Here is a 21570-nt window from a genome sequence, read left to right on the forward strand (position 1 = left end):
GCTAGGAGAGGCAGATAGGGAATAAATATAAGAATGAGCTTCCTAACAAATTAATAGTCTAGAGGCAGAAGCAACAGGGGTTGAGACATTAGGGACACAGTGAGGACGTGGGTCTGGGAAGAATGGAGGATGCTGGGGAAAGGTGGGAGATAACTTTGGAGAGTTGCCCATCACTGGGATTGAGCCATCTGACGGAGTGGACAGTGACCTCAGCAGTACTCCCTTCTCAAAGATGTTCTGTTCAAGTGGAAAAGTGAGGGAGACTGAGGGGCAGCTTGGAGCAGTGGTTATGAGCTGTCCTTAAGACTCAGGGAGGCCCGGGGTCAAGGGCTGCTTCTAACACATACAGGCCGTGGGGTCCTAAACAAGTCACTTCACCAGTAATGATTAGCCTTTATATAGCACGTTCAGAAAGCACTCTCATTTCTCATTTGATCCTCCCAACAATCCTGGGAGGTAGGTGCTATTTTACAGATGAGGAAACTGAGGCAAGCAGAGGTTAAGTGACTTGCCCAAGGTCACACAGCTAGTAAGTGACTGAGGTCATATTTGAACTTGGGTCTTTCCCGACTCCAGGTTTAGCACTCTATCCATTGATCTGCCTCTGAGTACTCCAGGCAATCTCTAACATTCTTAAGTTAGAAAGCAGGTACTGACCTGCATTGGTTTTGGGTGTTCCCTCATCAGGAGTTCTCTACATCAGTGAAATCACAGTTCTGGGCTAAAAACAATTGGAGAAGGCCGGGTGGAGCCTGCCTGTGGAAGGCAGGCACAGGAAACCAAAAGAGAAGGGAGTGATTAACTCAGCCGGCATCTTGTCATGTCACCACAATCTACTTATCCACTGGACCAGGAATCTAGGAGTCTAGACTCAAATTGCATGGTTGGTTTGCTAATCTGTTTGCACCACTGCTGTCTAAATCTTTGCTTCTTTTTATAAAGATTTATGAATCTGGTTGTCTATTCACCTGAACAAAGGGACATTGGGCTGCATTATTAGATGTCTAGGAGAGATCAAGGCTCTCCTCTGCCTCAGATGTATTTTTTTTTAATTTATCTATGAAGGAGGAGCATTTCTAATTGATTTTAGGATATATCTTTATACAAATATTCCTAATTTTTAGCCAAATCTATCCTTTCAGAATTTGGGACCTTTTGATATATCAGTGCCCTAATTCATCTTAAAGAATGTGAAGCCTCAAGCTTAAGGACTTTTGAAGGCTTAAGAATTGGCCTTCAGATGAAAGAGTTTTGAGTATCTCACCATCCTGGACCCACTCCATTTTGTTAACCTCCCCCCTAAAAAGCAACACCCAGCCCTGAACAATATACTTGACAGCAGCAACACCCAGCCCTGAACAGTATACTTGACAGTAGCCTTACTGAAGATTTGGAAGATGTGTGTTACCATGCCCAGTTCTGTCAGATGCTGTAATTACCCAGGGAGAGACAGACAGACAGACAAATATGAGGAAAATGAAGGCCAGACAGGCCACCTTGGGGGGCCTGCTATAAACATCCAGGTCAGGAGAAGCTGTCTTCCCTCCACCAGCCCCACCAGAGGGCTCAGCCTGATCATGTTCCATAAATATTGACTGGAAAACTAAGCAGCTTCCTCAACCAGCCTCCTCCTCAAGCTGGGAATGAATGACAGCCCTCTCAGAGCAGCCAGGACAGAAGTCCCTTTTCTCAACTGCCTGTTCCTAACTCAAAACCTCCCTAAAATAGGAGCATAAAATGAATTGTTTTGTCTCCAAAGTTTTACCTTTCAGGGGTTTTCCAGTTTCAGCTGGGCCATAGATGAGGCCAGCAGGACCCTTAACTGAGACCACCATAATCTGCTTTCAGATGAGTTGATGGGAGATCTCAGGCCTGAAGGGACCTCAGAAGCCATGGAGCCCAACCCCCTCAATTTTGACAGATAAGGAAACCAAGGGTCTGGGAGGCTGTGTGACTAGGTCGCTCAGTAAGCTTTTGTTGTTGAAAAGATGTAACACCTCAGCAGTCATGAAGTTAGCCACCCTGTAAGCTGGCCTGTACCTTTCAGGCCTCCTCCCAATTCTTAACCATCTGCAGCCTTAGGTAGCTACCCCTCCAGACCTCCCCTCAAGGATCTCTGGGTTTGCCCTTCTCCCTGTCTGCCCTCAGACCTTTTTCTTGAACATTCCTCCTCCCTTGTAGATTCTTGGATCTGGGTTCCCATTTCAGAGAGTGCTCTGGTTTGGGCTTTGTTTTTTTTCCTCCAAAAGTAACCCAGGGTAGACTTTGAAGACAATGGCTGAAACAGCATCCCTTTTACAAAAAACTTCCATCCATCTCAGGCCTTTGCTTTCATTTCCTTCTCCCCCATTCTGGAGGCAGAGCTCCTCACTGCCCACAGCCAGTGCTACCTCCCAGATTGGTTTCAGGGCCCAGGTTCAAGAACTCGGCTGGGTCTGTCCTTGTACGAGACTATGACATCATCTCAGACATTTCGGGTCTCTTAATATGCTGCATGCATCCCTCTCCAGTCTGACTCCAGCTTGAGACCGTTTCAGAAAAGGAGTCAGTCTTCGGGTACAAAAACCCCAGAAGACCAAGGGTAGGGAGAGGGATAGTTGGAGAAATTTAAATAATGTCATGCATGTATGTTTATATATGTATGTGTTTGTGTATTTAAGCCAGAAGATGACCTGGGTCCAGGGTGATATAAGATTCGAATGAAAGTAAGATCATAAGATGAATGAATGAATGAATGAATGAATGAATGAATGAATGAATGAGAGTCTATTACATGGTCACCATGTGCCTGACACTGACAGGAAGGTCTAGAGGCAGCAGCAGGACCCATCACAAGGTCCAGAGGAACAGGCAGGGTAAATGGGGGGTATGGCCAGGCTGCACTCTGAAGCATTGCTACTATCTCTCAGATGGGTACAATGGGCCGTGTAGCCCCCTCACCAGTCAGCACAGCTCAGACACAGGGCCATAGCTCTGAGGAGGATTCTGAAGCAGGATGGATAATGAGGTCCAGTGGTCCTGAGGGGTCTGCAGCAGAAAAGGAATAACCAGAGTGGAGCCTAGATTGGGGGGGGCAGTGCTGGAGCCAGCTCAAACCGGCTTGCAGGAGGGAGACTGGTTGTTAAATGTTCACCTACACCTTGAAAATCCACAAATGTGACAACAACAAATCAGAGCTTGATTTATTGTCTTGTTGGTCGTCTAGACTTAAGGAAGTGATGGAGAAAATGTTAATAAGTCAGATTCAACTTGAAAGGGTGCCACTGGTCCTTGGGAAGGACCTCCAACGTCTTCTGGTCCAAGACCCCGAGAGATGCAGTGCTGTGCTGACAGCCGCCCAGGGAGGAGTAGAATTTGACTCCAAATGCATCCTTCCTACCCACTGCGTGGATGAAACCAGGAGAAAGGCCGCTTGCAGGCTGGCTGAGCTCCTGAACGCACAGGGCTGCCTGCTGGGGGAATTTCACAAGGGAGTTAACCTCTGGATGAAAGGATGAGGAGAAGGAGGGCCGTTTATCATCATGATGAATCCAGCCAGATTTCATGAACCGCTAACTCCCTCTACAAAAGGAATTCAGAATCGAAAGGGATCCCAAGGGGCCCCGAGGCCAGCCTGGGGCTGGACTTGGGTCCAGTTTTGCCCCCTGAGCCTTCTCCCTTTCCTCTTGTGTTTCCAAACCAGATATTCGGTTTAAAAAGAAAACCGCAGCAACAAAACCTCTCCTCAGTGGAGGAACCTTGAGATGGGAGACTGTCCTGGGAGACCTTTGCATCTTAAATTTTTTTATCATTATAAAAAGCTCAATAGTTTCCCCCTTTGATTCCAAACATCCCTTTCTTTTAGTTCTTTTGTCTGACCCTTCATGACACTATTGGGGGTTTTCTTGGCAAAGATACTGGAGTGGTTTACTATTTCCTTCTCCAGTTCATTTTACAGATGAGGAAACTGAGGCAAACAAGGTTAGGTGACTTGCCCAGGGTCACACAGCTAATAAGTGTCAGAGGTTACATTTGAACTCAGGAAGATGAGGCTGACTCCAGGCCTGGCGCTCTGTGCACTGTGGTGCCACCTAGCTGTCAAAATAGCCAAACTCCTTTTATTTTCTCCTGGGAGGACTAACTTAGCTGCCCGCATAGTGAGAACAGAAACTTCTAAATGCTAGACCAAATGTGATTGGATCCAACTCCCATTCAGAAGACCCCTAAAACTGAAAGGGCCCTCCAAGGCCATTTTACAGAGCAGGAAACTGAGGACCAGAGGGGCTGAGTGATGTGGCCAGAGGTGAGAGTCTGTGCCTGGTGAGTGCCCAGTCAGCCTTTGCAGATGAGGATGGGGAAGGCCTTTGTGACTTCTTGGGCTCCCGTACCGGGATTTGAACCCAAGTCTTCTGACTCCAGAGCCAGAGTGCTTTCCATTGTGCCATATGGCTCCCTGTTTCCGGTTAGCGCCTGTTCTCTGCCCACCTTCCGTTCACAATCTGGTGCCTCTGTGTGTGTGTGTGTGTGTAGTGAACAGGGTAGGATCAGTGGCCACCATGTTTCCATAAATGCTTGTCCAGTTAGCAGGATGAACGCTCCCATGGTTTTCTTGGTCTTCGGGCTTTTGCATCTGTTCCATCTTCTCTGGAGCCTCCCCTTAGGCTCTTCCAGCTGGACCCCCCATGTCATTTCCCCTGGATCCTCTCCCGGGACCCTCCTTCACCATAGGCTTCCACCACTACACTGGAGCTGCACCCGTGCTGGTGGCAAATGACTCCAGCAGGTGTGCTCATCTAAGCACTCAAAGGCTGAGCTGGACCCTGCAGTCATCTCCCCTCTGGCCAGCCTGGAATGTTGCTCCAAGGACCACCTTCCCAGCCAGTTTCCTTGAGGGCTCCCAGCCCTCCACCTCGGCCTTAATCCCTTGGCCAGATGTCTGCTTGTTTGGAAGCCAGTCAGGGAAGCCTTTGCAAGCTGTATTCTTCCAAGAAGTTGCCTGTTTAGGTTTCTCCAGGCTGGAAGAAAGACACAGTCAGTATTTGCTTCGGGATAGGCTGAAGAGAAGCCGCAAACCTTGCCTTTTTCCTTTGATCATTTGGCTGAACAGCTACTTGGGGACTTCCCTGCCTGGCATGACCCTGTTTGTGCCTGGAAACAGCTGTTGGTCCTTCAGCTGCTTTTCCTTTTTCCCATCCCTTGGCATATCCCCATACCCCCGCCCTGCCAGTGACTCCTACCCCAGACGTGCTGGCCCAAGGCTCACCTGGCCTCCCTACATGAAGCTTTCTGTGCCTCCTCCAGGCCTCAGGGGACACCTTCTAAGCTGCCCCAGCCTCACTCTGGGCCCTTAGCAACGGCTGCCCTGTATGTACAGACTAATCCCCCGGATGCCAGGGGCCACTGCTGGCTTGGCAAGCACTCCTTCCTGATAGAAGATGGTGCCGTTCATCAGCATTCTGGCTGACTGCCCGACTTTCCTGGCAGGATGATACCGCTATCCATTTTTCACTGAGCAGATGTTTGATGAGATCTATTTCCTTCTGAAGACAGGTCATGAGGGGAGGAGTCAGATATCACCATCTATTCAGTGTCCCTGGTTAGAAAATGCCACAGCTAAGTCTCGATTCTGCCCCCTGGCAACAGTGGGAGGAAGGTGCCGTGTTTGTAGTTAGAGGAGGTGGGTTCAAATCCTGTCTCCGCAACTGACTATGTGTGGCCTTGGGCAATCGCTCAGCCTTCCTGGGCCTCAGTTTCCTCATCTGAAGTCCCTTCTGGTTCAAAATCTGTGCTCCTGTGATTCCTGCTTTCATCTCCTGGATCATCCAGGCACTGAACTCTCTTGTCCCTTTCTCTGAAACCCTTTATCAAAGCCTGGCCATTTCTTCTCACCATTCTAGCCAAGAGCCGGTTCACCTCTACATCAAGGCAGCAGCCCCCTCACTGGGCTCCAGGCCCTCCCCCCTCATCTACCCCACACAGCATGCCACATTCATCTTCCTAAAGACCCCTCTTCATCACCTCCCTCCTGATGGGTCATTACTCTCTCTAATGGTTCTCAACTGCCTGCTGCCTCTTCCAGATGCTTTCAAAGCCCTCAGCAGTCAGCCTCGACGTTGGCTCTCCAAATTTCTCTTTCATCATCACTCCCCAGGGAATGCTGTCCTCTCTGATCGAACAGAATTCTGCAGTGTCCTGAGGGCGCTTTGTTGGGTTGGCGAGGCTGGCTTGACTTCCCCATCTTTGGAGGTCAGGGATGGTGGTGGTGAGGATGAGAGAGCCTGGGCCGCCAGGCAATGATCTCGGGGGACAGGATGTGGTACAGTTTTGCTCTCTGATTTATTCTGTGGTTACCTGATTTAGCAAAAGTCAGACTCGGAAGAATCCAGCCAGCAGGGCTTGAGAATCTTGAACATGCTCCGCCTCTCTTTCTTCCTCCCTGAATGTTGGGAAATCTCTGCTAGGGGCCTCAAGGGGGGTGTGCTTTGGATGACTCTTTCTTCCCTTAGCTTAAAGGGAGGGAGGGAATGGCTGGAAAAGGAGGGGCTTCTGGTGTTTATGGACAGAGCCAACTCCAGGGCCACCTGCAAGAGTTCTGTACTCATAGGAACTGGGGGATGTGGGGAGTGAGCAGGGAGACTCACCTCCCTCCCTCTTTCCACTTCTTCCAGCCCGGGGGAGCTCTGGCCATGCCCCTCCCCCTCCTCCCACTGATTCCCACCCGTCACCCTGCCACTCCACCCCTAGAGAGAGCCCAGCCGCAGAGCAAGAGCTGCCACTTTGGAGATCCCAGAGGGAAGACCAATGCTGACGAACCATCGGTGGCTCAGTGGTCATGACAGTGGCGACCAGCGAAGGTTTCATGGGTCCCAATAACGTTCCGCAGGCTGTGTGAGGACTAGAGGACATGATAGCTGTATAAAGTTGGTTGTTAGCACTCACTACCCTACCTTTGTCTTCCCAGTCCCATCTCCTGGAAGGCCCTTGCACAAACCAGGCACTTAACGCTTGCCTGTCGAACAAACGAATGATGGCCCAATATTTGGACGAGGGAACATGGGTGGCCCCTACGAGCCCTCAGCACCATGGTTCCTGCCAGGCAGTGTGGTGTGTTGGTTTAGGGCACAGGAAGACCTGGCTCCTACATCTGGGACAGTGACTCGACTTCCCTGGGCCTTCTTTTCCTCATTTATAAAGTGAGGGGTCATACAAGAGGGCTTCTGAGGTCCCATCCGGCTCCAGAGCCAGGATCCTCGGACCTCAGCCAGGGCCACACCCCTCCCCCCACATCCTTGGTCATGGAGGACCCTGGCATGAGACCGCGGTGCTGGCAGCTCTTCCTTGAAATGACCTATGACCTACTTGGGCTGTGGCCACATAGGTCTGGTCCTCAAGCTATTTGGCTTTCATAATATTATCTCCTAATTTGTTTTCCAGATGTGTTTTGTTTGGGGGTTTTTTCCACACCACCAAATGAGCCAAAAGCAGTTATCTCCTTCCTTTCACATTCTTTCAATTCCTTCCTGCCTGGGTCAGCTTCTGGGCGTGCCCCAGGGTGCCTTTATCTCCATCCCAGTATCTCTCCAGGCATTATTTTGGTCCATTGCCTCACTCTGCCCTGCCTGGCTAGGCTGAATGGGCTTCCTCTCTCCTGGGCACCCAGAAGCCAGCAGGCCAGTATATAACCATGCGCTAAGGGTCATGCCCATGGTGCTGGGTGATCACTCACTGGATCTCCGAAGTGGTATAGGCTGGCCCCCCTCCCCGTGTGATAGACCCCAAATCCAGAGGAACTAGTGTCAGGGTCAATAGTACAGCTCAGTTGTGTTAGTTTCCAGCCCCCATCTCCTTCCATTAAACCACTCTGCCTAGCCCTCCTTCAGCTTTGGAAGGACCTTCTGAAATGGAAAGGATAAACGTGTCGTCCAGGAAGCACCATCTGGGTTCTGGTCCTCTGCTGCTGAGGGACTTGGAGCAAGCCTCTTCATTTCTGTTGTAAAATCAGGAGCCTCCTCACACCGGGACTGCCCCTTCTCTGCATCAGGTTGGTCACCTAGCCAGCCGGTCCTCTGAACAGCAGTCTGACTGCACCATTCGCCTGCTCAAGAGGCTTCTGTGGGTCCCTAGTGCCTCTCCTGGCTGGCCCTACAAGATTTCTACAGTCTAGCTTTAGCCTGTATTTCCAGACCAGTTACAACACACCTCCTCACCCAGTCTATACTCTAGCCAAACTAGCTCCCTGTAGTAATGATAATAATATAATCATAACTAGCATTTCCATAGCTCTTTGAGATTTGCAAAGGCATTTTTAAAATATTAGCACATTTATTTATCCTTTCAATAATCCTGGGAGATAGGTGCCATTTATTATCCCAATTTACTAATGAGGAAACCAAGGCAGGCAGAAATGAAGTGACTTACCCAGGGTCACACAACTAATAAGCATCTGAGGTCAGAGTTGAACTTGGGTCTCCCTGACTATAAGTCCACATGTGCCTCTGTATACAGTATTCCATTTCCTATCTCTACGCCTTAGCACAGTCAATCCCCCATGCTCAGAATGCCTTCCCTCCTCCTTGACACCTCTTAGAGGTGTCCCGTGTGTCCCTCCAGGGGTCAGTTCTAGGGCCCGTCCTAACTCTCCCCATTATAGCGCTCTTTCCCCAAAAAACCTCTTCTGTAATTATTTGTCATCGCTACTGGATCTCCTTATCTCTGCACATGTTGGGTTTCCCCAGTAGAATGGAAGCCTCTGGAGGGCAGGGCCTTTTTCTAGCTGTAGCCTCAGTGCCCCCAAAGAGCTCCTTGGCTGTCGGAGCAGCGGCTTTCACACAGAGCCCGTGTTGTGACTCTCAGGAGGAACGTGTGGGTGAGCAAGCCTCTAAAAATAACCAGGATCGATAATTATAGCCTGGGATCTTTTCTATTTTTTGGATGCTTTTCCCTCCTCCCCCCTTTCTTTCCCCTCTCATTTCCCATCCTCCCCCTCTAGGCCTTAAATCTCCATCTATTGACAAGCCCGCTTCCTGTGATGTTCTAATAACGGGGAGTCACATCGGCTGCCTGCCCTCCCAGCTGAGAGATAGAGGGAGCTTGGGGGGGCCTCAGTGGGCCCCAGCTGGGCCCTTAGGCCTTGGGGCTGGAGGGGCCCTTCTTACCCCCCCCCCATTGATCAGTCGCTCCTATCACATAGGCCCCTGTAGTGACCCTGGGCACCATTTCTAGAACTCCTCACGGCTCCTGCAGGCTTTCTTTCTTAGCCTGGCCTGTGAGATCTCCGGCAGCACTGACTCCAACCCACTGGTCCAGCCATATTGCCCTCTCCAGTTCACGTGTCCACAAGCCTGCCAGACTGGACTCTTCACTGTCCCCCTCATTTTCCCTGTGCTTCTCAAGCTTCCACATCCACCCTCTCTGCCTCTCTCCATCCTCTCTCCATCCCTCAGGGCCCAACTCCTCCCCAAAGTCTTTACAGGTGTCAGAGGTCCTGGGTTCAAATTCTGTTTCATACACTTACTGCATGACCTGGAGGCTTGCCCAAGGTTACTTCATTTCTGCGGGCCTCGGTTTCCACTCAGGGGCCTCTGAGGCTCTTCCCACTCTAGGACTGTTTTCCAGTGAATGATCTTGGGCAAATCCGTTATCAGCTCTGGACCTCAGTTTCCTTATCTGTGAAATGAGCAGGTTGGACTCGCCGGCCTCAGAGGTCCCATCCAGCTCTCCCTACTCAGGCCCCCGCTGACTCCCAAGCCCCTCTCTAGCCCCTCGCCCTATGTGCTCTTGGCACCTTGTAGCCCCTCCCAGACAAGAGGCTTATAGGCAGGGGCAGTGCTCCCTCAGGCCCCTCATCTGTAAAATGGGAGTGATTGTGCATCATCGGGCACAGCTTTGTGATGAGAAGAGCCCCGGGTAGCCTCAAAGGCTCCAAGAGACTCAAGGAGTCCTGGGTATTTGTGTCTCTCTGTGTCCCGCACAGGGCCCGCCATGTTGTTGGTAAATGGTCATTAAATGAACCATCATCCCTTACATAGAGACACCATGGGCTTCCTAAAGGCAACCCCCTCCTCCTGCAGATGAGGAAATTGGGGCCCGGAGAAGGCGAGTGATTTGGCCGATGTCATGCTCCAAGTTCCGATCTCTCTCCACTGCCCCCTGACTGCCTGATTGAAAATGTTTTCACATCTTTTACCTCATTCAATCTTCCCAGGACTCTTGTTAGTTAGGCTGGTTGGCACTGCTGTGCCCACCTCACAGCTGGGGAGACTGAGGCCCAAAGGGGCAGTAAAGAGCTTTCAGCCCGCTGGTGGTGGGTAGATAGAGTGCTGGGCCTGGAGTCAAGGAGACTCACCTTAGACACAAATTCAGTGGGTGACCCTGGGAAAGCCTCCATTTCCTCATCGATAACATCAGTAGCACTTATCCCCCAGGTTGTTGTGAGGATCGCATGGGATAAGTCATATAAAGCGAGTTGTGAACTTTAAAGCACTATAGGAATGTCGGTTGTATTATTATTATTCTTTTATTAAGTTACACAGCAGGTTATTGGCAGAGTTCAGGTTCTTGCTCCCGGCCTCGGGCTTTTTCCATTAGGTCACACTTGTCTCTGTAAAGGAGGGAGGTTGGATTCCTGGGGCCACAGGGCACTGCTGTTCCCTCTTCTTTCCCATCCTGCCCCCTCCCGCCTTCAGTAATCACAAACGGGAAGGTCCCATGACAAGGGGCGGTTGGCCCCCTGGGAACATCCCACCAACCAAGCTGCCTCAGAGGGACAAGCGGGGCAGAGGTCCCCAGACAGCTTTGGCCCTTGTGTGGCCTTTTCCAGGGCCTGAGAACAGCTGCTGGGACATCTGTGCTGTCTCCCCACCCCCATCGCCCCCACCTTGGGTTACTGCCACATTGGCTCACTGATGTCTCCTTATTTTGGGAGCCTTTCCTTGGGACAACTACAGGACCTGGAGCCCCACCCTGAAACTAGTCACTTTTGACTGAAACTCAAATAACAAGTTATAGGCTTTTAGGGCTGGAAGAACAATCCATCCTGGTCCACCATGTTACCAATGAGTGAGCTGGACAGAGAAATAGAGATACTTACCCAAGGCTGCCCCAGTCCTGCAGCTCGGCTGGAATGGCCATCAGATGTCATCGTTTTACAGATCAGGAAATGGAGGCGCAGAGACTTCAAGTAAATTAGGATCATACAGTTAGAGTTGGAAGGGGCCTCAGAGGCCCTTGATTTTGCAGAGAAGCAAACTGAGGCCGGGGAAGAGACCCAGGTTAGAAGGATCAAAGGTGGGACTTGAGCTCTGGGCTGATGTCCTTCCCACTGCCTCCTACGGAGGATTGAGTCATACTTTTGCAGGGCTCTCTCCAACTCTAAGACTCATAGGCCCTAAGATCCAGAGCAGGAAGGTTGGCATCCCCAGAGGCTGGCTCTTCCAATCCCCTTATTTGACAAATGGGAACATGGAGGCCCAGAGGGAAGCAACCTATCCCAAGTTTACAGAGCTAGTGGGTCCAAGGCAGGATCCGAACCCAGGACCTCTTTCCACTGCACCACAGGGCCTTTCAGGAGGCCTACCTCACTCCCTCTCTGTGGATAGAAAAGAGATCTGTCCCTGTGTTAACAGTTAGGAACAGACCTCCCAGTCCCTTCCATTTCTCCTCCCACACAATATGAAGGCAATCCTACCCCTGGCTGCCTCTTGCCTAGAGGCCCATGAGGACAGATGTCTACAAAGCTGAAGCCCCCTGCCCTACTAAGTGCCAAGCTTAGCCTCTTGGCCATTCCTTCTCCAGTAGCCCCAGGCCCCTGCTGAGGGGCTCTTTCTGTCCCCAGCAATCTGGGCCAAGGCACTTCAGCACCAAAAACTGATGGTGTTTTCAGTCCCTGGCCTTTAAGGGCAGGTCCCAAAGTACTTTGCCCAGAGGGACTTACACCATAGCCCCAGGCCTTGGGGAAATTGATGATGCAATAGAGGTGGGGGTGGGGTGAAATGGAGAAGCAATGAGTTGGGCTGAGTGATAAGTAAGGAGGACAAAGGGGAAATCTGAGAAGGGCCTTCCATGATTCTAGGGAAGGAGATGAGACCCAGGCTCTTGAAAAGATACCCACCGGACCCTAGACAATCTATACTAATCCCCGACTGCTTGGCACAGACCATGACGACTGCCCAAATTAAGTGGCTGTAGAGGGAAGAGGTCAAGATATCTAGTCTTCAGGCAAGGCCTGATTTAATCCTGGAAGGATCATTCTCTGAGGCAGTGTGAATCATAAGACTACCTCCTGGGACAGGATCAGGATTTCAGGTCACCTGAGGGGCTGTCAGAGATGCAGGGTGAGCAGGAGTGGACAGCAACATTGTGTCATTCACAAGAGACTGTGCTGTTCAGGGAGATGTCTGACCAGAGTGGTTGTGGGATGAGGAAGGAGCTAGCTAGGGGGCACCTACCTCCCAAGGCTGTTGTGTGGGTTGGGTGAGGCAGTCCACAGAAAACGTGCTGGGACACCGTGTACTAATGCTTGCTGTCAGTATCATGGTCCACTCCTTGTCTTGGTTCCACCCCAGACCAGCCCTCCTTCAGTGCCAGCTCTCCCTACTAGCCCCAAGCCCAAACCACCCAGCTGAACGGGCTTCCCCTGGGGATGCAGACCAGCTGAGGCCACCAAGGTCCTGCTATGTTTCTCTGGCACATCCTCCAAGGTGACCACAGACCTGGCCAGCCACATGTCTGTGCAATAGGCCTGTCAAAGGGGGGAGGGAGACATAAGGACTGTTTATCACACTCTACGTCCAGATAAAGAAGATGCTGTTGGAAGACTTTACTGTACACTAAAGCCCCCGGGATGGGGTATTCCTGGCTTTACATGGGAGCCAGAGCAAAAGCAGCCTGGGGCACCTGGTCCAGATATAGACTTAGTAACCCCAGGCTCATTCCTGAAAGACCAGTCCAGTGCATCCCCAGGGGACGGGATCTGGGCCTGTGCTTTCATTGGCAAGGAACTCTAAGAAAAGGATACTCCCTCCACCTAGGCACGTAGGCACTCTCTGCAATTTACAGCCTCAGAGAGGTGTCTTGAGCCCTGCAAGTTAGGTGACTTGTCCAGAATCACACTGCCTGTACCGTGTCAGCAGCAGGACTTCCTGGCAGGCTGCCTTTTATGGGGTCAGCCATTTAAGGCTGGAAGGGACCCCCGAGGCATCTAGTCAGACCCTCTCCCCACTTCATGGATAAAGAAACTGAAGTCTGCAGAGGTTGTCACATGAGTGACTAGGGCAGGATTTGAACCCAGGTCCTATGACTCCAAATCTTCCATTCTTTTCAGTGTGCTATGCTGCCTGTCTTAATGGAAGTTCTCCTCTAAGTGAGCTTCCTTCCACACCGATGACTACTTTTCTCTCCTTTCCCTCTATCCCTCTCCCCAAATGAACACCCCAGCCCAGAGATGCACATCATTCCTGTCTGGTGGAGGCCAGTCTGACCCTGTGGGTCTTGTGAATGGAATGGATGATGATTCTGTCTCCGTCTCCCTGCGTCTCTCTTCCTAAGATCAGAGGTTTACAGGATTTAGAGCAGAAAGGGACCTCAGAGATTGCCTAATGAAGCCATCTTATCTGACAGAGGGGGAAACTGAGGAATAGTCATTGAGGCTATAAGAATCAGAGCCAGGATTCCATCCTGGGCCCTCTGACTCCTGGTGCACTGCCCACCCAGAGCTTTCCAGGGTTTGCTGTGGTCTTTCCCCTCAGGAGGCCTCCAGAGGGCAGGGGGCTCCTGATCCCTTAAATTTTGTGTGAATTCTATCAGGCTGATGAGGGGCAAGTTTCCCATTTCTCCATCCAGCATGTTTCCCACTGCATTGTGCTTTCTACAATCAGAGCATTTCAGAGCTGCAAGGACCCTTAGAGGCATGAAGTGACTCACCCAAAGTCACCACCTAGTTCCTGGAAAAGACAGGACCAGAAGACCTGAGTAGTGTGACCTTGAGCAAGTTACGCACTTCCCTGGGCCCCACTTTCTTCCCTTTTAAAATGAGGAGATTGTACAAGGGGCCTCTGAGGCCCCTTCCAGCTCCAGAACTAGGAGGCCCGGCTCTTCTGGCTCCCAGGCTAAAACTCTTCACTCCTCCACACTCTCGTCACGGCCTCTCCTGACCTGTCCCCTAGGACAGTCCTTATCCTTTCCAGCTAGAGCTGTATGTGTGATGTAATGGTTCTCTCTGCGCAAGTCCCTGGGAAGTCTAGGAGCTGAATGTCCTTTGTATCTAAGGCATCTACTGTCTTGTGTTCAGCCTTTAGATGACATGAAGTACACTCCCAACTCACTGCCATTGGGATGTCCCTTCGAATTCTTTTCCTTGGTAGTGGGAACAAGTTGTCCTGAAGCATTGAAACTCTCCTCTGATTCCTCTCTCAACCAACCATGCTTTTGCGAGATGGCCCCAGTGCAGCCTGGGGCAGGGTCGTGAGGTGTAATGAGCTAGCTCCTATGGAGTGATGTCCAGCTCTGTGCTTTTATTAATTGTCTGTCCTAGCTGGCCACAGAGAAAAGAGCCACCTCCCTGTTGATGGAGAGTTGAATACTACCCTGGGTAACGGGACTCCTGAGGTTTACTCACCCTTCCAAGGAATGTGAATTTCCAGAATTGATTACTATGTTTATTGTGTTGTGATCTGTAAAAGATATGTTTGGTATTTCTTCTTTTTTCCATGAATTTCTAATTTCTCTTTTTCATAATACATGGTCAGTTTTTTAAAAAGGTTCATGTGGTGTTAAAAAATATGTATATTCTTCAGTAGTCCCATTCAAAAGTTGCATGGACTGCAAACTCCATAAGTCTATGGCTTAATTTGACAACCCAGTCTTAGGCTGCCTTAGGCGAGTCAGAGTGTCCACACCAAGGGAGTAATAGTCTTCCTGTCCTCTGCCACCTGCCTGGTGAGGTTACCCCTGGAGTACTGTGTTCGATTCTGAGCTCTGCATTTTCAGCAAGACTGGAGAACACCCAGAAGAGAGTGACCCAGTTGAGGAAGGGATGATTAAGGATGGATAATTAGGATGAAGAGGATCATTTGAAGGAGCCAGAGATATTTAGCCTGGAGAAGCCTCAGGGGGACATGAAAGTTGTCTGCAAGTATCTGAGGACCTGTCACTGGGGGTGAGATTGAGCTTCTAATGTCTGGCCCCAGAGGACAGAGCCAGGTCCAGAGCAGTTCGTGAGAGGCAGAATTTAGTCTGATGGAAGATAAGCTTGCTCACCCTCAGGAGCCCCAAAAGGGGACTGGGCTTCCACAGGCAAGGGGAGATTCTCCATCTTAGCCGTCTTCAGGCAGAGGCTGGATGGTGACCAATCCTGGATTTCTGTGGCAGGTTGGGCTGGGAGGCTCAAGGTCCCCTCCATCTATACAGGGCACAATTCTAGATCCTGACCACGTGGACTCATTGCTGCATGGACTGAAGGTCTGGGGGTCACGCGCTCAGAGAAGAGGACGTGTCTTTCTCTTCCAACTCAGAATGGGCTCTCTTCTTTTTTGTGTGCTCCTTCCAGATCCAACATGCCGATGCTGTGAGTTTAATTTGTCAGCAGGCATCCCTTGATATACAGAGCAGGTCTCTTCCTGCAGAGTTTCCCACAAAGCAGACTTCTGTGTGTTGAATCCTTTCTTCTATTGTCTTCCATTATAAGATCTGGAGATTGGGCTCCATGAGGGGACCGCCCCCCTTGAGTTTAGCCAATGTTTACTGTACATGGCACTGAGAAGTATCCCCACACAACCAAGCCGGCAGAGTGCTTACTAGTCAAGGAAGGGAGACTGGAACCTTTAGGGTGAGGAAGGAGCTGAGAACGTGAGGAGCCCTCTTGCATGGGAGCATGAATTGTGTCAGTGATGCCACCTCAAATAAGGCTCTCAGTGGTCAAGAGATTCCTTTGTAAAATTCATTTCTCACGCATTTATTTGTTTTTGTTTTTGTTGCTAGGCAATGGGGTCAAGTGACTTGCCCAGGGTCACACATCTAGTAAATGTCAAGTATCTGAGGCCGAATTTGAACTCAAATCCTCCCCTCTTGAGCATGTATTAAGCGCCTACTGTATGCCAGGCACCGGGGATACAAGGACAGAAATGAAAACTGCTTTTGCCCTCAAGGAGTTTATATTCTGCTGGGGGGAGGTGGCGGGGAGAGGAGAAACATGAACACAAAGAAGTCAGTCTGAAATACGTGCAAAATAAATATGACTTAATAGGATGGATGGTATGACGTGGGAATCCCGAAAGCTAACACAACCTTAGGCTGGCTTAAGAAGGTTCAGTGTCCAGGTCTAGGAAGGCGATGGTCACACCACATCTGGTGTGTCTTGTCTGCTTCTGGTCATGCTACAGTCACAGAGTCCTGGGTTCAGGTCCTGCCTCCGGCTGTGTGGCCCTGGGCAAGTCCCTTAACCTTTAGTCAGGCCCCAGGCATGTCTTTAAGATTATATATTCAAAGATGCAAAGAAAGGCCAAAACAAACAAACCAACAGACCCACAGTCCCTGCCCTCAGGGGGCTCACATTCTAACAGGAGAGATAACATGCTAACAGTCTAGGATGTATAGAGTGTAAATAGAAGTTGTGTCAGCCTGTGGTAGAGACCTCTTGCAGAGGATGGCATTTGAGGAGTTGCCTTCTGTACCAATGAAATCTTAAATCCAGCCTCTTCCCCCCCAAAAAAAGAAGATTGCAAGGTAATTGGGTGGGAGGGTACTTCAGCTTAGGGGATCAGCTCTTGGGCATGCCAGCTGCATCTCAAAAGAAGCTGGGGGTTCTACAGAGCAGAGGTGAGGAGGGAGGGCACTCCAGGCAGAGGACAGCCAGTGCACAGGCGTGGAGGCTGGAGATGATGTCACGGACAGGTGACAGCAAGCAGGGCCGCTTGTCCTCACCAGGCGGTTTGTGCACGAGAGTCTCCTTTGGGCCCTCACAAAAGGAGGCTACCGCTGTGTTGGGAAGGGCCACGCCAGGCCTCAATCTGTAATGGATCCTGCTGGCCACGGGGAGCCAGGGAGCACCCGGACCCCGGGATCTTCTCTCCGCTTTGAGCCGTGCCACTCCCTCACTCTGTGGCATCCTCTCCTGGCACACTTTAGCCCCTCACCCCGTATCCCAGCTCCTCTCTAGAGCACGGGCTCTGGTGTCAGAGGAGCCAGGTTCGAGCCTCCCCTCGGTGGCTTGCTACCCTCGTGACCCTGAGCAAGGCCCCAAGAACTCTTCATTTCTCCTACTGTAAAATGAGGGATTTGGCTGGACCAGATGCTTCTGGACCAGCGCCAGAGCTGGGATGCTGGGATGCTTTCTACCTTTCCAGGATTCTTTTTTTTTCTCTGTGGAATCTCATGTATTCATATTTGCCATGCACAATGTGTGGTCTTTTGGAATTTTTCATTGTTGGGACAGGAGCGCCGTGGTTGACTTTTGCCCTATTTATAAAAAAGATTTTATTAAATAACTGTAACATAAACAAGATCTCAGGACAAATATTAAGATTACTTAAAGGATGGAACTTTTCAAGTTCTTCAGATGTAGTTTCAAGAAATACATTTTACATGATACAGTTGTCAAATCAGTTCCCAGTCATTCTTTCTTACTCACTAAATTATTCACTAATTACTTTCTTACCACTAAGTCCCCTGAGCTCCTCTAGAAGGCCACTCTATATGTGTCTAAGCCTAATTACTATGCCTGAAATTCATAAAAACGCCCTTCTTGGAGAGACCCTGTCCCTAATTGAGACAGACCTTCTATGGCCATCCGTCCATCTGGCTCTCAGCAAAGATTTCCTGTAAGCACGCACTGTGCTTACTTACCTGCCTTACCCTCAGAGTATGATATGCTCTGTTAGGGCAGAATGCCCTGACTCCAGGGCTTCACATTCTATCTGCAGACTTATGCCCGCAGCCCTATCCATTTGGCAGCCCGGAGCCCGAGTCACGACAGCCCCAAGTCTGAGGTCCAGCACCAGCAGGGACCAGCCGCAGGAAGGTCCTCAGCCCCTCAGAGCCCTTTTCCACATCTGTAAAACTTGCCTCAGGGGTTGTTGGAAAGAAAGCATTTTCTAAACCCAGAATATTCAAATATCCAGATGGATTTGGGATTTCTTGGGTTTGCCTGTCCTTGCCTATTCATTATTCTTCCCTAAGTTCATCCCCAGAGGCGGGCCAGTGTGCCAGGGTCACAAGGATACCCATAAAGCATTGTATGAATATCAGTGGTTATAATTAACAAGCAGTTAAGTGCCTTGTGTGTGCAGAGTGTGGAGGGTACTGGGTATGTTGGTGGTGATGCTCTAGTGAGGTGGGGACTTTCTCCTGGATGAAGTGGGCTAGAGGGCCATGAGGTCCTGTCCAGCTTTAGCATGGCCTTCTTACTCTGAGCTCGGGGCCTGGAGCATAGTAGGTTCTTAATGAGTAGGAATTAACTGACTTAATTATTTATTGACTGAATGATAAGGAGCTGGATGACAGATTTCTTTGGGTCATGGATCGGACCACTGAGGCCCCTTTCTGCTCTGTAATTCTATGAGTGACAAAAAAAAAGAATCCGAAAGGTCCCTGCCCTCAAGAAGCTTACATTTTATCAGAAGATACGTCTGTATGTGTGTGGATAACTAATGTAATCCGGAGTCCTGATTGCCTCATATTTGCATTAGCAGCAAAGTGTTTGGAATCTGCACTAGAGGAGAGGGGAGGAGGGAGATGGGGGTCAGAAGTACCCAGTGCCCAAAACTGCGGCAGCCTCCAGCTGACAGCGCGGCACCTAGAGATGGAGTAACAGAAGCCGTAAGACACACACACACACACACACACACACACACACATTGAGTGTGCTCATCCACACACATATACACACACGCACACATATACTTGGAGTGAACACACACACACTGAGTGTGCTTATCCACACACATATACACATGCACGCACATATATACTTGGAGTGAACACACACACACACTGAGTGTGCTCATCTACACACATGTATACACGCACACATATACTTGGAGTGAACACACACACATACACATACACACACCGCTGAATGTGCTCATCCACACACATCCACACATATACACATGCACACACACATATACTTGGAGTGAACACACACACACACACACACACCCCGCTGAGTGTGCTCATTCCAGATTGCTTTCGCCCAGGGTCCTCTTGCCAGGGATTTATTTCTTTAATAATCCTTCCATCACTGCCTGCATCCAGTGACCATGCTGCCACCTCCCTGCCGGTGCCTGATGCCCGAGAATGAGGAGCTGGAGGTTCAGGGGGTGCTGGCGAGGAGGGGGAGCATTTGGTTTAGGGCTGAGCAGAGGGGGAGGGAGAAATCAAAGCCAAAGGTCGCTTCCCCCCCTGCTTTCCTCTGCGTTATGAGCTGCAGACCTGTGAAGTCAGGTCTCCGCAGCCTCCTGCAAACCTGGACATGCCTGGGCTGCACGGGAGGAATCCAGGAAGGTCCTTGCCAGCAGGAAGGCCTGGTAGAGAGAAGCAAGGGAGGGGCTTGTGATTCTCCCTGCTTTCCTCCCCTCCAGGGACCCAGATAAACCTGAAAAGGGAGCACAGCCAACTTTGAGCTGAATCTGCTGCCCCACAGCTCCCAGGTCCAGAGCTGGAAGGGACCCCAGAGGCATCTGGTCCAATCTTTTATTTTACCGAGGCCCAGGGAAGGGAAATGACTTGTCCACAGTGATACAGGTAGCAGGAGGCAAAGGTAGGATTTGAACCCATGTCCTCCAACTCTAAGGCCATTGCTCTTTCTAGCACACTACGTAGTCTTTGAACCTTAGGTTCTGGGGCCTAGAAAGGGCACAGGGCCATGTAGAAGATAAGCACTTGATAAATGTCAAATGGAATTCCATTCCTTGGGCTTCAGTCTCCCATCTGTGCAGAAGGACCTCTGGGGTCCCTCTAGCCCTAGATGGAAGCACCTGGGTCCCAGGAAACAGAGATTATGCAAAGTGTATTTTACAAATGAGGAAACCAGGCCCAGAGAAGAGACTTACCCAAGGCCACACATTTCTGTGTGGGAGCTCAGCTGCCTTCCTTTCTCCTGCCTTCTCCATCTAGAGCTGTGCCCCACCCGTGATCACCACAGGCGGCCAGTCTGAGACTCGGAGCAGATCGAGAGGGGTGGCTTCCCCAGTTGGGAAATGATCACACTCATGGCAGGGGGATGGGACTTGTTCCAGGTTGGAGGCCTGCTCCCCAACCACTGCTCCTTACTGCCTCTCTTAGGCTGTCTTGTAAACCTTATATTAATATGAGCTGTATTGAGGATTCTTTTGGGATGTGGGTTGCATTGACCCTCTGCTACTTTCTTCATTGAGAGTTCCCAATGTCTATGAAAGAGATTCAGACCATTGTCCTGTCCCCTCCGCCAAAAAAAATAATAACCCACAGAATTAGCCTGTTTAAAACCTTCTCTTTCCACCCTCCTGACACCACCCGCCATGCTCACCAAAAAAGTGGGCTTGGACAACCCCTCCTCACATTAATATTGTCTACCTCCTTTCAGCTTCCTTCCCCTTCTAAGGATGCTCATGTGACCCTGGCTTCTCCTGGATTACACTGTTTTGAGGTGTGAAGGGACCCTCAGCCCTGGCCTGCATCCTCCCAAGGATGGTTCCCGGCTCCAGTATCCACTCCCCTGAGCACACTCTCGCAAAGAAAAGGGAGGAGAAGTGAGCTATTGTGCCATGTTGGTAAGGCTCTAGGAAGCCTCACCTCCCTGGCTCAGAAAAGTTTCAGCCCTGAATGGGGGTGGGGGAAGCACAGGGAAGCCAGCCTAGGAGTTAAAGCATTTCTAATTATTACAGATTCTCTCAGGGATCAGGTGCATCTGCTCTCCTTGAGTGGAATCAGCTCTCGAATCTGTAATCTCATGTAATTCCCATCCTAGCCTTGGGATGATATGAGAATTGATGTACCCATTTTAAGGATGAGAAAACTGATTGCCTTGCTTAACGTCCCACAGTAGCAGATCTCAAAGCCTTTTTGTTATTTAGTTGTTTCCGTTGTGTCCCATTCTCTGTGACCCCATTCAGGGTTTTCTTGGCAGAGATATTGGAGTGGTTTGCTATTTCTTTCTCCAGATCATTTTACAGATGAGGAAACCGAGGCAAACAGGGTGAAGTGACTTGCCCAGGGTCGCACAACTAATAAGTGTCTGTGGCTGGATTTGAACTCAGAAAGATGGGTCTTCCTGACTCCTGGCCCAGCACTCTACCCACTGTACCACCTAGCTGTCCCTATTTTCAAATGAGTTATTATATGCTTATAATAGTTCTTAACTTCTTGGCTTGTATTCCACAGTACTAGGATTTCCCAGCTGGGAGGGGGCTCATTTGGGGCTAGGGGCTCATTCCCACTAAAGTCATGAGGACATGACTAAAGCCAGACCCACATTAATGTTAGAAAACACCATTGTAATGTAACTCAGCAGATTTCCCACTTCCCACTGTCCCAGTGAGGGCCTGGGTTTGAATCCTTCTCTGCCACCTTCCCACCTGGATGACCTCAGAAGAGTTGGAAGGGGCAATGGAGACCCTC

The 21570-nt window shown here is 50.3% G+C and overlaps 1 protein-coding gene and 1 long non-coding RNA gene across 4 annotated transcripts in view; one reads left to right on the forward strand and one right to left on the reverse strand.

Annotated features, from left to right (window-relative positions):
• The window catches only part of HIP1 (huntingtin interacting protein 1), a 124825-nt gene that overhangs the window by 31722 nt on the left and 71533 nt on the right, over positions 1 to 21570 (forward strand). The gene's annotated exons all lie outside the window — the stretch shown is intronic.
• On the reverse strand, positions 10483 to 11905 carry LOC110221321 (uncharacterized). Its single transcript, XR_002328090.2, has 3 exons — positions 11666 to 11905; positions 11069 to 11152; positions 10483 to 10579 (listed from the first exon to the last, which is right to left on the reverse strand). It is a non-coding gene; the product is annotated as an uncharacterized LOC110221321 (long non-coding RNA).

Source organism: Phascolarctos cinereus, unplaced genomic scaffold (genome assembly GCF_003287225.1).
Source record: "Phascolarctos cinereus isolate Bilbo 61053 unplaced genomic scaffold, phaCin_HiC Scaffold_5;HRSCAF=322, whole genome shotgun sequence".
Classification (NCBI taxonomy): Eukaryota; Metazoa; Chordata; class Mammalia; order Diprotodontia; family Phascolarctidae; genus Phascolarctos; species Phascolarctos cinereus.